At 42.8% G+C, this 14501-nt stretch overlaps 1 pseudogene; it reads right to left on the minus strand.

The window, feature by feature from the left end:
- Positions 1 to 1642: 1642 nt before the first annotated feature.
- On the minus strand, positions 1643 to 14217 carry LOC103696039 (annotated as a pseudogene).
- Positions 14218 to 14501: the final 284 nt, after the last annotated feature.

The following is a 14501-nucleotide window of genomic DNA, read 5'->3' on the forward strand; positions in this document are numbered from 1 at the left end:
TGTGTCTGAAATGCATCCTGGGGTTTTTATTGATAAAAAAGAAGAATCTACTTCAACCGATATGCCCTTAGGCACGGCCATACATAACATACTTCGTTTCCCAAGAAATCCGTGCAGCGGAAGATCCTGAATTTGAGACTTTCTACATATCGTATGGTAGGTCACAAATTGGGAGAATTCGCGCCTACTCTGACTTTCGTAAGACATGCAAGAAATGACAATAAATCTCGTCCATGAATGATAAATTATATATCAAACTATCGAATTGGAAAAATTGGGTGCTATCATAGTATGATTTATTTGATATTATGGATGATTGGTTACGGAGGGACCGTTTCGTTAAATTTATTTATTTGAACCAGCTACATTTCAGTTAAATTTGATTTTTGAAATCCGGCTGTTATCGGTGAAGTGATGTGGATGGCAATGGAGAGATAGGTATTAATCAGGAAGGTATTTATCGGCTCCCCAAAGAAATGGGTTCTATAGAGTGACAGTAAGGGTGACTTATCTATCAACTTTTCCACTATCACCCCCAAAACCATGGCTCCCCGATTGATTCTACCATAGAGGCCAACGATAGATAATAACTCCTCTCCGAACACAGCTTACAACTTTTATCGTACTGTGCTCTCAAAAGAGCAACTCTCAAAAGGGGGTTATAGATTTCTTTCTTGTTTGTTCATATTATGCTTTCTCTCACTCAAAAAAGAGTGTTAAGTTTTCATATATATATCAAAAAAAAAAGTTTTAAAAAAACTTAAAAAATGTATAGGGGGTTAAAGGATAGGAATTAACCTTTGATCTTCTCATTATATATCACAAATTATATAATCACATCTTCTTGATGCTATCTTGCTTTGTACAATGTCACGCCATTTTTCAAAGGTTATTATATGAGTTCAATATGAAATCATTTTTAGTTCTTTTTTTATTGGTTCGTGAGGAAATAAAAGATAATATATGGACCGCTACATCATATACGAAAATATAAATCTAGATTTATCATTTGATGGTTTCCTAATGGTTGGCATTTTGATAGTTTGCTCAGTTTCTCACAAAGTTGTTGTACTTTCTTTGAATACCTCATCTTTCTTTCTTTTTTCTACATCCTTCCCCTTCTTAACTATTGTATCTCTTTATATTGAACTTTTCTTTCCATTCCTGACTTACTTTTGCTTATTAATGCTATTGGTAAAGCAGGTCTAACTTCTGTCATATATATATATATATATATATTTCAAAAAATAGAGCTCACTTTAAATTCATTTTATTATCTCCGGAGGAAGTTTTGTAGCTCATACTTTTATTGTGAAGCTATTTTAGATGCCTACACAAGAAAACTTATAAGTTGGTGTGGCAATATGCATTGGCTATTCTCCAAGGCCAATATAAGCCATTAGGTGGAGCAACATAAAATATTAAAAAGTATTATGTGATATACATAAATAAACATTTATCAAATCAACTGATTCTATAAAGAATAATGATAAAAACATGTAATGAATAAAAACAACATGGATTAGAGAATGTCACATATAAAGAACTATAATAGGGTTGTCTAAGTGTTGAGATCGATAGAAGTAAATCAAATAAGAACTGGACATACTCAAAATGTAAATAGGTGGAAAGAAAGATGATATTGTCTCCTTCCAATATATCATGAACTTCTAGGAAAAGAAAAACATGATCCAATGTGAGCAAGTTATGAAGTAATAGCAAGCTCATATTGCTCAAAACTCAAAAAGCATATACAATTTCCCCACTTGATTCATCATCATCCAAGTCATCAGAATCTGTTGCCATGTCATCAAATGTACTAGCCCCAGATGTTTGTCCACCACTAAGATTTGGTCCTTGACAAGCTTCTTTGCCTCCTCTATTATGGCCATTATTTCATCAATGCTTTGCACTGGAGTATACAAGTCATCTTGTAAGTCGCTTTGATACCCTTCAACAAGCTCCATCGGTAGGTTGTTTAAAAACCAAGGATGGGTTTTAATCTGTTGCATGGTTATTCTCTGCAAAATTTAATGAATAAAGTAAAAAACAATTGGCCCCAATGCTCTTAACAAATTATGAGTTTCATCAAAAACAATAATATAAGATAGTCTACTTCAAATTTATGATGTTTTGTCTGCTTATACAAAAACAATACCTGATAAGGAGAAAAATGAATCGTCCAGTCTACAAACTAAAAGGCCGCCCAGTTTCGGCCCAGTAAACGTCAACGACAATCAGCTGAATCTTCAATCTCGGCTCAAAAATCAGCTCGAGCTTTGGGACTCCGCCAAAAAGCTCTACCACTTTCAGATATTTGCCGACTCCCCCGACCAAGCTCGAGGTGCCTCCAGACATTTGCCGACCCGCCCCGACCAAGCTCAGGGTGCCTACCCCAGCAATACGGCCCTGAACCTTCGAGCTCGGGGCACTTCACCGAGCACGCCCCGGAACCCGGGAAGCTGAGATACTTCCCAACACCCGCCAAGCTGAACCTCGTCAAATGCCATGACGCGATCTTTTTAACGAGCTCGGCCTTGGCCAACGATCACATCCATGTGCGTTGCCTATATCCATCTGCGTGACCGTACTTTGTAACACTACCGTGTCACATCTCTATATCCAGCCTTCAAACAGTCAGACGGCACCTTGACCACTCCAGCCATACCCTAACGAGATTGTCAACACCCTACCATTCTCAAAAACGGGCAGTACTACACGTCATCAGCCAGTCTAAGTTGCACGCCACACGGCTTAGAGCCACGCCCCCCATGATGAGGGCTGACAGTGCCCTTTGCCACCTGGGCCACTCCACCAAAATTATAAATAGCTCGGTCAGGTAACTTCTAAGGGACTCTTTTGGCTGGACCAAATCGATCCCCTTCTAACTTGATCGTCGGAGGACCCTCACCGGAAACACCGGTGAGATTTTGTGGCAGGTCCAACGGCCGTCGCGCAGGAGGTGGCTCCCGTCTTCTCCTTCCAACCAACGACGGCTCTCTTGACTCCTCCGGTGTGGTCACCCTCGGGTCAAATTTGAACCACAACATTTCTGGCGCTAGAGGAAGGGCCCTGAGCCGTGATCACAAGGATAATGAGCCAGGGGGCCTCAAACATGTCGAGCAACCGAAATCAGCGCCTGACTGCTCTCTCTCCAAATTCCACCTCCTGCATCGCATGCGCCGGTAGATCAAACTTCTCAAATCCAACCAGAGCAGTTTTATTTGCTCGCTCAAGCAAGTCTAAACCCTAGCTGTGGTTATTCAAATCCTTTATCCAGCTAGAGTTTCATCAACCATTGGAACTCGATAGGGAAGGTCGAGGAAGCGGGGCGACAAATCCAAATGCTTTGGGAATCAGGTCGTGGAACTCCGCGAAGAGTGTTATCGATCAAGAAGCAGGTCCCCACGGAAGTCTGGGAGACATCTCTACACCAAAGTTTTGAGAGTATACTCCTCTTACGTCCTTCCGGGCCGAAAATCCTCATAGAAATTGAAGGTTGTAGTCACCTCCAATCTGCCCCGAAGATGTGACCATCCAAGTTATGGAAGCGTTTAGGCAAATACTGCCGCTTCCATAGGGATCACGGCCATAACACGAAGGATTGCTATCAGCTCCATGATAAAATCGAAGTGATTGTCCGCCAAGGCCTTTTGAGCCGGTTCGTTAGCGGGTCAACCGACAGAGTGGAGCTCGATGGGCAAGACTTCGGGACCATTTGACGAACCCGATGACGGATGCCATAGTATGGGTATTATCAATACCCCGTCTATAAGTCTCACACGTTGATGCCTCCCTGGCCCCAAGGGGCCAAGAAAAAGCCACACTCACCGGCCCGAGGCTAGTGACCCCAGATGTAAATTACTCCCCGAAGAAAAAGACCTTAGCCTTTTTCAGGTCAGGGCTTTTTCCCTCAGACCGTAATCCAATGAAATTATCTTTCGGAATTTTTCGAAGGCGTCTCTGAAGTGTCCTAGGAAAGCTCGGCGCACATTTGATGTCCTGGCAATGCAAGTTATATGCCGACAACCTTATAAAGTCGCCCCTGGAGCTTGACTCGGAGCACCCTGCAGGACTTAGCGTGAGCCCGAGGGTCTCACAATTGCAGGTTCTATTTATAAAGTTGCCTCTGGAGCTTGCCTCTGGGTGCTCTGTAGGACTTAGCGAGAGCCCGAGGGTCTTGCGACTGCAGGTTTCATCTACAAAGTCATCCTTTGAGCTCGGCTCGGGATGCCTTGCGGGCGCCAACGGAGAGCCGAGGAAGAGCACCCTTGTCCACAGGATTATACAAGTACGTCCCTGATGTGAGTGGGGGCATCTACAAAGTCATCTTTTTGATCTCGGCTCAGGATGCCTTGCGGCGTCAATGGGGAGCCGAAGAAAAGCACCCCCGTTCGCAGGATTCTACAAGTACGCTCCTGATCTGAGTGGGGGGCATCTACAAAGTCATCCTTTAAGCTCGGCTTGGGATGCCTTGCGGCGTCAACGGGGAGCCGAGGAAGAGCACTCCCATCCGCAGGATTCAACGGATGTGCCTCCTATCTTAGTAGGAGGGCAATGGCGGGGTTTGTTTAAACCTCGCCGTTCTCGGGTAGATGTTTATCCCCGAGCTTATTATTTTCGAGTTGGCTGCGGCTCTTAGATGGATTTCTAAATCTCGAGTTGGTCTCAACCCTCGAACAGATTTCTGCTCTCGAGTAAATGTTTATCTCTGAACTTATATTTTCGAGTTGGCTGCGTCCCTCGAGTGGATTTCTGCTCTTGGGTAGATGTTTATCCCCGAGATTATTATTCCCGAGATGGCTTCGGCCCTCGGATGAATTTCTAAATCTCGAGTTGGCCTCGACCCTCGAGTAGATTTCTGCTCTCGGATAGATGTTTATCTCCGAGTTTATTATTCCCGAGCTAGCTTCGGCCCTCGGATCGATTCCTAAATCTCAAGTTGGCCTTAGCCCTCGAGCGGATTTCTGATCTCGGGTAGATGTTTATCCCCAAACTTATTATTTCCAAATTGGCTTGGGCCCTCGGATGGATTTCTAAATCTCGAGTTAGCCTCGGCCCTCGAGTGGATTTCTGCTCTCGAATAGATGTTTATTCCCGAGCTTATTATTCTCGTGCTGGCTTTGGTCCTCGGATGAATTTCTAAATCTCGCCTCGGCCCTCGAGTGGATTTCTGCTCTCGGATAGATATTTATCTCCGAGCTTATTATTCCTGAACTAGCTTCGGCCCTCGGATCGATTTCTAAATCTCGAGTTGGCCTCGGCCCTCGAGCGGATTTCTGCTCTCGGGTAGATGTTTATCCCCGAGCTTATTATTTTCGAGTTGGTTTCGGCCCTCGGATGGATTTCTAAATCTCGAGTTGGCCTCGGCCTTCGAGCGGATTTCTGTTCTCGGGTAGATGTTTATCCCCGAGCTTATTATTCCCGAGCTGGCTTCGGCTCTCGGATGGATTTCTAAATCTCGAGTTGGCCTCGACCCTCGAGCGGATTTCTGCTCTCGGGTAGATGTTTATCCCCAAGCTTATTATTTCCGAGTTGGCTTCAGCCCTCGGATGGATTTCTAAATCTCGAGTTGGCCTCGACCCTCGAGCGGATTTTTACTCTCGAGTAGATGTTTATTCCCGAGCTTATTATTTTCGAATTGGCTGCGGCCATCGAATGGATTTTCGAATCTCGAGTTGGCCTCAGCCCTCGAGCAGATTTCTACTCTCGGTTAGATATTTATCCCCGAGCTTATTATTTCTGAGTTGGCTTCGGCCTTCGGATGGATTTCTAAATCTCGAGTTCGCCTCGGCCCTTGGGCAGATTTATGCTCTTGGGTAGATGTTTATCCCCGAGCTTATTATTCCTGAGTTAGCTTCGACCGTCGGATGGATTTCTAAATCTCGAGTTGGCCTCGACCCTCGAGCAGATTTCTACTCTTGGGTAGATATTTATCCCCGAGCTTATTATTTCCAAGTTAGTTGCGGCCTTCGGATGGATTTTTGAATCTCGAGTTGGCCTCAGCCCTCGAGCGGATTTTTGCTCTCGGGTAGATATTTATCCCCGAGCTTATCATTCCTGAGTTGGCTTTGGCCTTCGGATGGATTTCTAAATCTTGAGTTCGCCTCGGCCCTCGGGCAGATTTATGCTCTTGGGTAGATGTTTATCTCCAAACTTATTATTTCCAAGTTGGCTTCGACCCTCGGATGGATTTCTAAATCTCGAGTTGGCCTCGGCCCTTGAGCGGATTTCTACTCTCGGGTAGATATTTATTCCCGAGCTTATTATTTCCAAGTTGGCTGCGGCCCTCGGATGGATTTTTGAATCTCGAGTTAGCTTCGGCACTTGAGCGGAATTCTGCTCTCGGGTAGATGTTTATCCCTGAGCTTATTATTTCCGAGTTGGCCTCGGCCCTCGAATGGATTTTTTAAATCTCGAGCTCGCCTCGACCCTCAAGTAGATTTTTGCTCTCGGGTAGATATTTGTTCCTGAGCTTATTATTCCCGAGTCGGCTTCGGCCCTTGGGAAGGTTTCTATTCTCGGGTGGATGCTTATCTTCGAACTCACCTGTACTCCCGAGTTAACAAGAACCCTTGGGCGGGCTTCTATCCTTAAGTTAATCTATGGTTATTTGTTTTTTCTTCTCCGATTTCGCGCTCTTGGGCAAGGCTTAAAGCGGCCCGCACTATTGAATAAGGAACTATGAGCTCGCCTCACATAAGGCTTATTTTTAAATTAGGGGTATACCGAGCCCGGAGATTTCTACAAGTACTTAATGCAACCCCCTGCTATATGAGATGGGTAGGGATTTGGGCTACACAATTCAGATCTTGATGTCCGAGCATGGAGCAGAACAAACTCAAATACTTATTGAAAGAGAAGAAATTTTATTGATAGTAAAGGCCGAGGGCCGAATACAAGAGTGCCCGACCTTGAATTACAAAGGGCCTAAACGGTCAGCCTTACAGAAACAAAAATAAAAATTAGTCGACATGAACGACCTCCACATTGGTGTCAGCTACGGCCTCCGACTCGGTTGCGACCTCGGGAGTGTTGTCTCCACCCGCTTTAGCAGCTTCAGCTCCAATGCCGGCGTCAGGAATGGTTGCTGACTCCATCTTATCGGCAGCTTCGGAAGCAATCTCTGGCCTGGCCTCAGCAGTGTTGACTCCGACTGACGGAATTTCTCAACGGCCTCATGGGCAGATGATTCCACTAGGCTCTCAAGCCACCCAACCTTCAGCTCCTGCTCTTTCGCCTCACCCTGTTTCGAGCTCGAAGATACAGCTTGCAGAGGAGGAGCAAGCCCGGGAATGCTCGGCCTCCATGTCTTGGATCTGAGCCAGCCTATCCTTTATTATGGCCTCAGAAGCACAAACTTTCTTTTTGGTCTTCCGAAGCGGCTGTGCGGCGGCTGCAGCTTTCTCCTCAGCCTCGTGCCGCTGCTGCTCAACGGCGGCTGCTCGATTTTCGAGCTCCTGCTGACGTTGCTGCTCGAGCTTCGACCTCTTGCTCTTGGAAATTGGTGCGCTCCGCCCTCAACCTTAGCGCCCTCAGCTCTTCCCAGTCAGCAAGTATGCTGGACATCAACATGTCGACCACGTGAAGAGACTGGCACGAAAAGAGAAGAGTGTCAGCAAAAAATGAGCATTCACAAAGGAAGTAAATAAAGGATAGAAAGACGACATTACTTACCCGCACGCTCGCCGAATAAACGTGATGGACGAGGTCGCCAAGGTCCTCCTCCATCAGTGCGCGGTCGCACGGAAGCATGATGCTGCGCACGAGCCTGCGAACAACCTCTTCAGATTCAAGGGTCGAATTGCCCTCAGGTGTACGCTGTGGTTCTTCCCTGCCGGACTCGGAAAACATCGGCTCGATTCTCGCCAAGGCTGAAACTTCGGAGAAGGTTGCAACCTCGGTGCATAATGAAGCCATGGGGGGACCGAATTCTCGGGCCCACACCCCAGCTCGAAACCAGTCCGGATGGCTGGGTTATCGTGGCGACCTTCGGAACTTGGTCAGCAGGTGCAACTGCCGCTTGGTCCGAAAGATCTCCCCCAGTCGTCGACTGGGGCACCTCGGCTTCTTCTACAGGCCCCCGGCTAGGTCCAACCAGAGCAGGGGCGACAGCCTCGGGCTCTCCCTGCTCGATCTCAAGGTCGGGGGCGACTTTTGCCTTCTTTGGCCTCCCTTCAAGATGGACCCCTTCAAGGGCAGCCCTCTTCCTCCTATATATGGCCATCAGTATCTTGGTGTTGAAGATCATCCCTGCGATATCTGGAGACAAAAAGTCTTACCAGCATCTCCAACATAAAAAAGAAAGAAGGAAAAGCCAAATTACTCTTACCCTCGGGATGAGCCGGGCTCAAGCCAAGATTCACTAAGGCCTCCTCGCTGAACAGGTCAGGAAGCCGATGAGTCTCTTTCATTCCAAGCAAACTATCTAAGGTCTTCTGCTCGGACTGCAACAACTGCGGGAGCTTATTATTCGCCGAGGCCAGCAAAAAACTTCAGGTCGGATTAAATCCCCACGGCCGCTCGAAGGAGATAAACAAAAAATTATCCTTCCATCCGTGGATGGAAGTAGGCAGGCCCCTAAATAGCTTGCGGCCTTCTTGAGGGGAGAAGTACCACCACTCTTTATCCACAGGGTTGCCTTTTAATATAAAGCAACTCCTGAAGACATTCACTAAGGAGGGGCAGGCCGTGTGCCAGGCAGAAGGCGAGGAAACCGATGATTAGCCTCCACGAGTTCAAGTTCAGCTGCACATGCACCAGGCAATACGCCGTCAAAAGCTCACCCACAAATCCATGCAGAGGAAACCTCAGCCCTGCTTGGAGTGTATCTACGTACACTCTGGCCCAACCGTTAGGTGGTTTGGCGACTCAGCCTTCGAGATCCAGAAGTTCGAGGACAAACTTCGGAGGAATGAAGAATTGGGCTCGGACCGAGCCCAGATCCTCATTGCTCATGAGCGAGCCAGTTCCATATAGGCTCGGGCCCACCTCGAGTTCAACCTCTTCCACCTCAGAAGAGGCCTGAGCTCGCGATGGACCTACATCGAACATTGATGCCCTCATCGACGAATCCATTGCCCTGGTCTTAAGATTATAAAAAAGGGGAGAGGACGAAAGACTCTCCGAGCGACCAAAAGGAGAGATAAAATGCCTATCCGAAAGCTCGCCGGAAAAGGTAGACGGGCAGAGAAGAAGAATATCCGCCGGAAGAAGGAGGCAACAGCCAGTGCAAAAGCTGACAGAAAGCTCCCAAGAACATCAGGAAGAAAGCTCCAACACCCCAGCAATGGCAGCTAAAGAAAGAAAATCAGGAGTGGAAGAGGGTCAAGTAATGATCCTAAGATCCCCTTTACATGCTTTATATAGGCCACTACAGCGGCTCCGATCAGGCAACCTAAATGATCAAATGACCCGAGATTCGCCACATGGCGAGCCATAAGACGGCCTCAACAAATCTTTCCGAATCGCCCCACTAAATGCTGATTATTATGGAGGGTGCTCTGGAGCTCGAAATATTGATGACTGACCTCTTCCAATCTGCCAGATGAGATACTTCGGAGAAGGGAACATTAATGATCGGCTTCTTATGTTTTGCCAAACGAAGTGCTTCGGGGAACGGGGAATTAATGATCGAGACCCTCCTCGTCCTACTCCAAGGAACGCCCACGTGGAACACTAGAAAATTTCCACAGCAGATCTACTCAAGAAAATCTGGCAGCTCGAACCTCCCAAGTCCAACGTCAAGCTCTCAGCCAAGAAAGGCGCCGAGGCATACCCAATTCGGTACACACCTCTTTTTGCCTATGTGATTGAAGCATTAGATGATCAGGAGTCTGCCTACTTCCATCGTCCGAGCAGCGAGGCAGCTCGACCTCGGAAGTGGGGGCAAATGATAGGGAGAAAAATGGATCATCTAGCCCACAACTAAAAGGCCGTCTAGTTTCGGCCTAATAAACGTCAACGACAATCAGCTGAATCTTCGCTTCGGCTCAGAATCAGCTCGACTTCGGGACTCTGCCAAAAGCTCCACCAACTTCAGATATTCGCCGACTCCCCCGACCAAGCTCGGGGTGCCTCCAGATATTCGCTGACTCCCCTGACCAAGCTCGAGGTGCCTCCAGACATTCGCCGACCCGCCCCGAGCTTAGCAATACGCCCCAACCCTCGAGCTCGGGGCACTCCACCGAGCACGCCCCGAAACCTGGAAAGCCGAGCTACTCTCAGCACCCGCCAAGCCGACCTCGTCAAACACATGACGTGACCTTTTAACGAGCTCGGCCTCACCAACGACCGCACCCATGTGCGTACCTACGTCCATCTGTGTGGCCGTACTTTGCAACACTACCATGTCACATCTCCATATCCGGCCTTCAACAGTCAGACGGCACCTTGACCACTCCAGCCATACCCTGCCGTGACTGTCAACATCCTACCAGTCTCAAGAACGGGCAATACTACATGCCATCAGCCAGCCTAAGCTGCGCGCTACCCGGCTCAGAGCCACGCCCCCTCATGATGAGGGCTGACAGTGCCTCTGCCACCTGAGCCACTCTACCGAGACTATAAATAGCTTGATCAAGTAACTTCTAAGGGACTCTTTTAGCTAGACCAAATCGATTCCATTCTAACTTGATCGTCGGAGGGCCTTCACTGGAAACACCGTGAGGCTTTGTGCAAGTCCACTGCCGTCGCACAAGAGGTGGCTCCCATCTTCTCCTTCCAACCAACGGCGGCTTCCTCGACTTCTCCGGCGTAGTCACCCTCGGGCCAAATTTGAACCACAATAATACCAAATAACACAAGTAATTGTATGGTTTGGTTAAAAACAAATCAAACAATAGGCACCTCTAAATGTTGCATATCATAAACTCATGTTCAATTAATTTGAAATATTTGATAACTATTACCTTTTTAGGATCAACAACAAATATCTGAGATAAAAGGTTTCTACATTCCACTGATATTGGAAGATGGTCTGGAACTGAGTACTGTACCTTAAGTATTCTCTGCCAAAGTAAATATTTATTTGGTCAAGCAATGTATAAGTGAGAATGCAACTAGCTATTTGGAGGGATATGATCTCTATATAAATTAAAATAAAAATTGACCTCCATTATCTTTTTAATATTTGTTGGGTCACCTGGATCTTCAAATGGATAACTCCCAACCAGCATCACATATAATACTACTCCACATGACCAAATATCTGCAAGCTGTAGTTCTTGATGAACAATTAGTATGGTTTACGACAAAATAAACATAGAAATTATTTAAAAGAATAATATAAATCAACCTACCATTCCATCATATTCTTTTGTAGATAAAACTTCTGGAGCAATGTAAGCTGGCGTGCCCACTGTTGATTTTGGCTGAGAGTTCCACATCAAAGACTGCAACCAATATAAACAAAGAGATAAATGAAAGGGGCATTGGGTAATAGCTAAAACCAAGAATAGTCAATAATCATAAGTGACGTTCAAGAAGAATCAGGCTAAAGACAGATTTGGTATTTAGAAAGAAGTATAGAGAATTTTCCAAAAAATTGAAATAAATTTGCATAACTAAAATCTGAAAAATCAATAATAATAACTTGTAATCTAAAATTATTTCTTGAATTAGCTATGTCCAATTTCCTAAAAACTGAATAATGACTAATTGAAAGAAAGGCATGACTAGTTTAATTACCAATCATAATTTGAGATATTTTATCAAATTGAATAATTTCAACGTATTTGTACGTAAAATCAACTACCTTGGAATAGCCAAAATCGCATATTTTGACACGAGGGGCTTCATTTCCGTCCAAAAGAATGTTTTCTAGCTTAATATCCCTATGACATATTTGCTGCAATAAAATAACCAAATATATCACTCCCATGACACAATAATAAAAAATAAAGTTGTTTAACAGACTTACCATGGAATGGCAATAGCTTAGACCTGATATTATTTGTTGAAAGAAGAATCTTGCCTGTTTGAAATGTCATAACCAACAGTAGATTATAAACCAAGCATATTTAGTTAAAGGTAGATGCTTTCACAACGATTTATTCAATTTTCTTTACCTCATCTTCATTAAATCTTTTTTCCTTGGATATCCTATCAAAAAGCTCACCTCCAGCAGCATATTCCATGACTATGGCTAAATGCGTAGGCGTTAACAATACCTAAAATTAACAAACTCGCTTATTAGGTCTCCATCTATAACACAGACAAGGATAAACAAACTAGCAATTTAGTACTTAAAATATATCAAAAAAAATAAAAATAAAATTAACATTCAACATTTTTAAAAATATTCAAAAGTCTGTTTGCATCGAAAAAAAACTCTAATATTTTATTAAAAGCTTTCAAAGAAATGTTAGTTAGGTATGATACTGGTGTAGACCTAAAGTTTTTATTTGAATTGGTATTTTTTCTTTATTTTAGTGGATAGTATTTTGCTAAGACAAATTGATATACTTTAGAACAAAAAGCAATGAGCAAAATGATATAACAAGAAAATACCTTAAGAGTATAATTAAGCATTTAAATAAAATGAAGTAAATATCTCTTGGTTGTTAGATAATATAACCTTCAACATAAACAAATAAGTGTTGCTGTACAAAGTTAAATTTAAATTTTAACCTATTTAGTTGCAAATAAAGACAATAGAAAAGAGATTAATATTTATCTTGAGCACTCCAAAGAAAAATATCAAGTGTTCAACTTATCACTAATTTCTAGCACCAATTTCAAATAAAAAAATTATAAAGGGAGATATATTTTTAATTTTGTTATGACTTAATATAGCAATATAGAAAGTAGAGAAAATGCCATAAAACCACCACCATAAAGTAAAGAATGATATTATAATAGAAATGGTAATTAGTTAATAATATTATCAAATTATTCATAAACCAACAAACACTTGAACAAGAAGGCTTATGAACATATAATAGATTACTTTGACGAACACAAAGGTGTAGTATTTTGATAACTCATATTCATCATGGCCATAGTTTAATATAAAGTTTACATTCTTAATGTGCAACAGTCATATTAATCTTATGATAGTTTTACTTCCACTTCTTCTAAGAGCTTTCTCTAGTTGTATAGCTTTAATATATCTTTTCTAAGCAAAGATAATACTAAAAAATGATAATATAAGTATCAACAACTAATATTATTTTAGATCCAACATAAATGTACTCAAGGATTGGAAAGGATAATTAAATATATTAATAAAAGGCTTGCTTTTTCTCTATAAATAAATCAAAATAATATTGACCTTAATAGATGGAAAAGTTTAATTAGTACAAAAAAATGAGATAAAAGTAGAGAAATAAATCTAGATAAAGAGTTGGATATTCAACAAATTAAAAAAATAGATTAAAATGTAGAAAAATTACATCCATAAGCCTCTTTAAGAACTAAAATGATGACTCCAACTGCAACAAGAATATAAGGAGAACAAAATTTACCTCCTTAAATCTTACTATATTTGTATGTTTCAGTACTCTATGGTTAATGATCTCCCTCTGCACATTCTTATCAATCTGCAAATCAAAATGAACAAATATAGTAAAGAGTTATCAAAACAAGTATGAACACATGCCCTATAAACTAAGAAAAAATCACAATCCAAACAAAAAATAGATAATAGAAAATCGCTGAGAAAGGCAAAGATGCAACTAAATTTTAGATGCTAAAAGAAATTTTTACCAAAATATCAAATCCAATCAAAGCAATAAAAAAGAACAAAGGAAAGATGTACAAAACTATTTCCCCTATTTTAAAACAATCTTTAACCAATATTCTAGAAGAAATAGTTAGCTTGTGGTGGAACATGATCTCAAACTTTGACCTTCTAAGATGATCTTAGGGTTCGAGAAGAAAGAAATGAAGCAAAGAAAAACCAACAAACCTTTTCTCCTCTCTCGATAAACTTTGCAGCAAACAACTTCTTCATCATTAGATCTTTAACCAACTTAGTCACCCCAAAATTTCCAGAACCAAGGTTCCTCAACACTTCATATCGCTCCATTGCAATTTAGAAATCTAAGAAAACCAAGCGCAAGTATGATCGATCACCAAATTTAAGACAAATGAGAGCAAATATGATCGATCGCCACTAAAACTAATGCTCTCAATCTACTCCTTCTGTTCTTCTCTTCTCTTTTTGGAGAATGCAAGAAGGAACTAGAAAGGGAAAGTATATGAGAGTTATGAGGCTAAATGTAGACACTATATGGGTATCTCAAGTCCTTGCCATTTGCCAGAATAAATAGTTTACATTCCTAAAAGTTGAGAATGATCTTAAGAGTGGATCATAAGATATTTTATGAAGGATTACATATGAAGACATAAAATATGCTTTTACATCTTTATCCTTTTGAAACGACATATTTGTCCTTAAGAATTTTAGATTTTTACAGCTTGGTATAAGGAGCGTGTATTATATAGGCTGTCAAAAATTGTAGAAGCAAAAATATGACAAGGACTTGCCAAATATATAT

Source organism: Phoenix dactylifera, unplaced genomic scaffold (genome assembly GCF_009389715.1).
Source record: "Phoenix dactylifera cultivar Barhee BC4 unplaced genomic scaffold, palm_55x_up_171113_PBpolish2nd_filt_p 000153F, whole genome shotgun sequence".
Classification (NCBI taxonomy): Eukaryota; Viridiplantae; Streptophyta; class Magnoliopsida; order Arecales; family Arecaceae; genus Phoenix; species Phoenix dactylifera.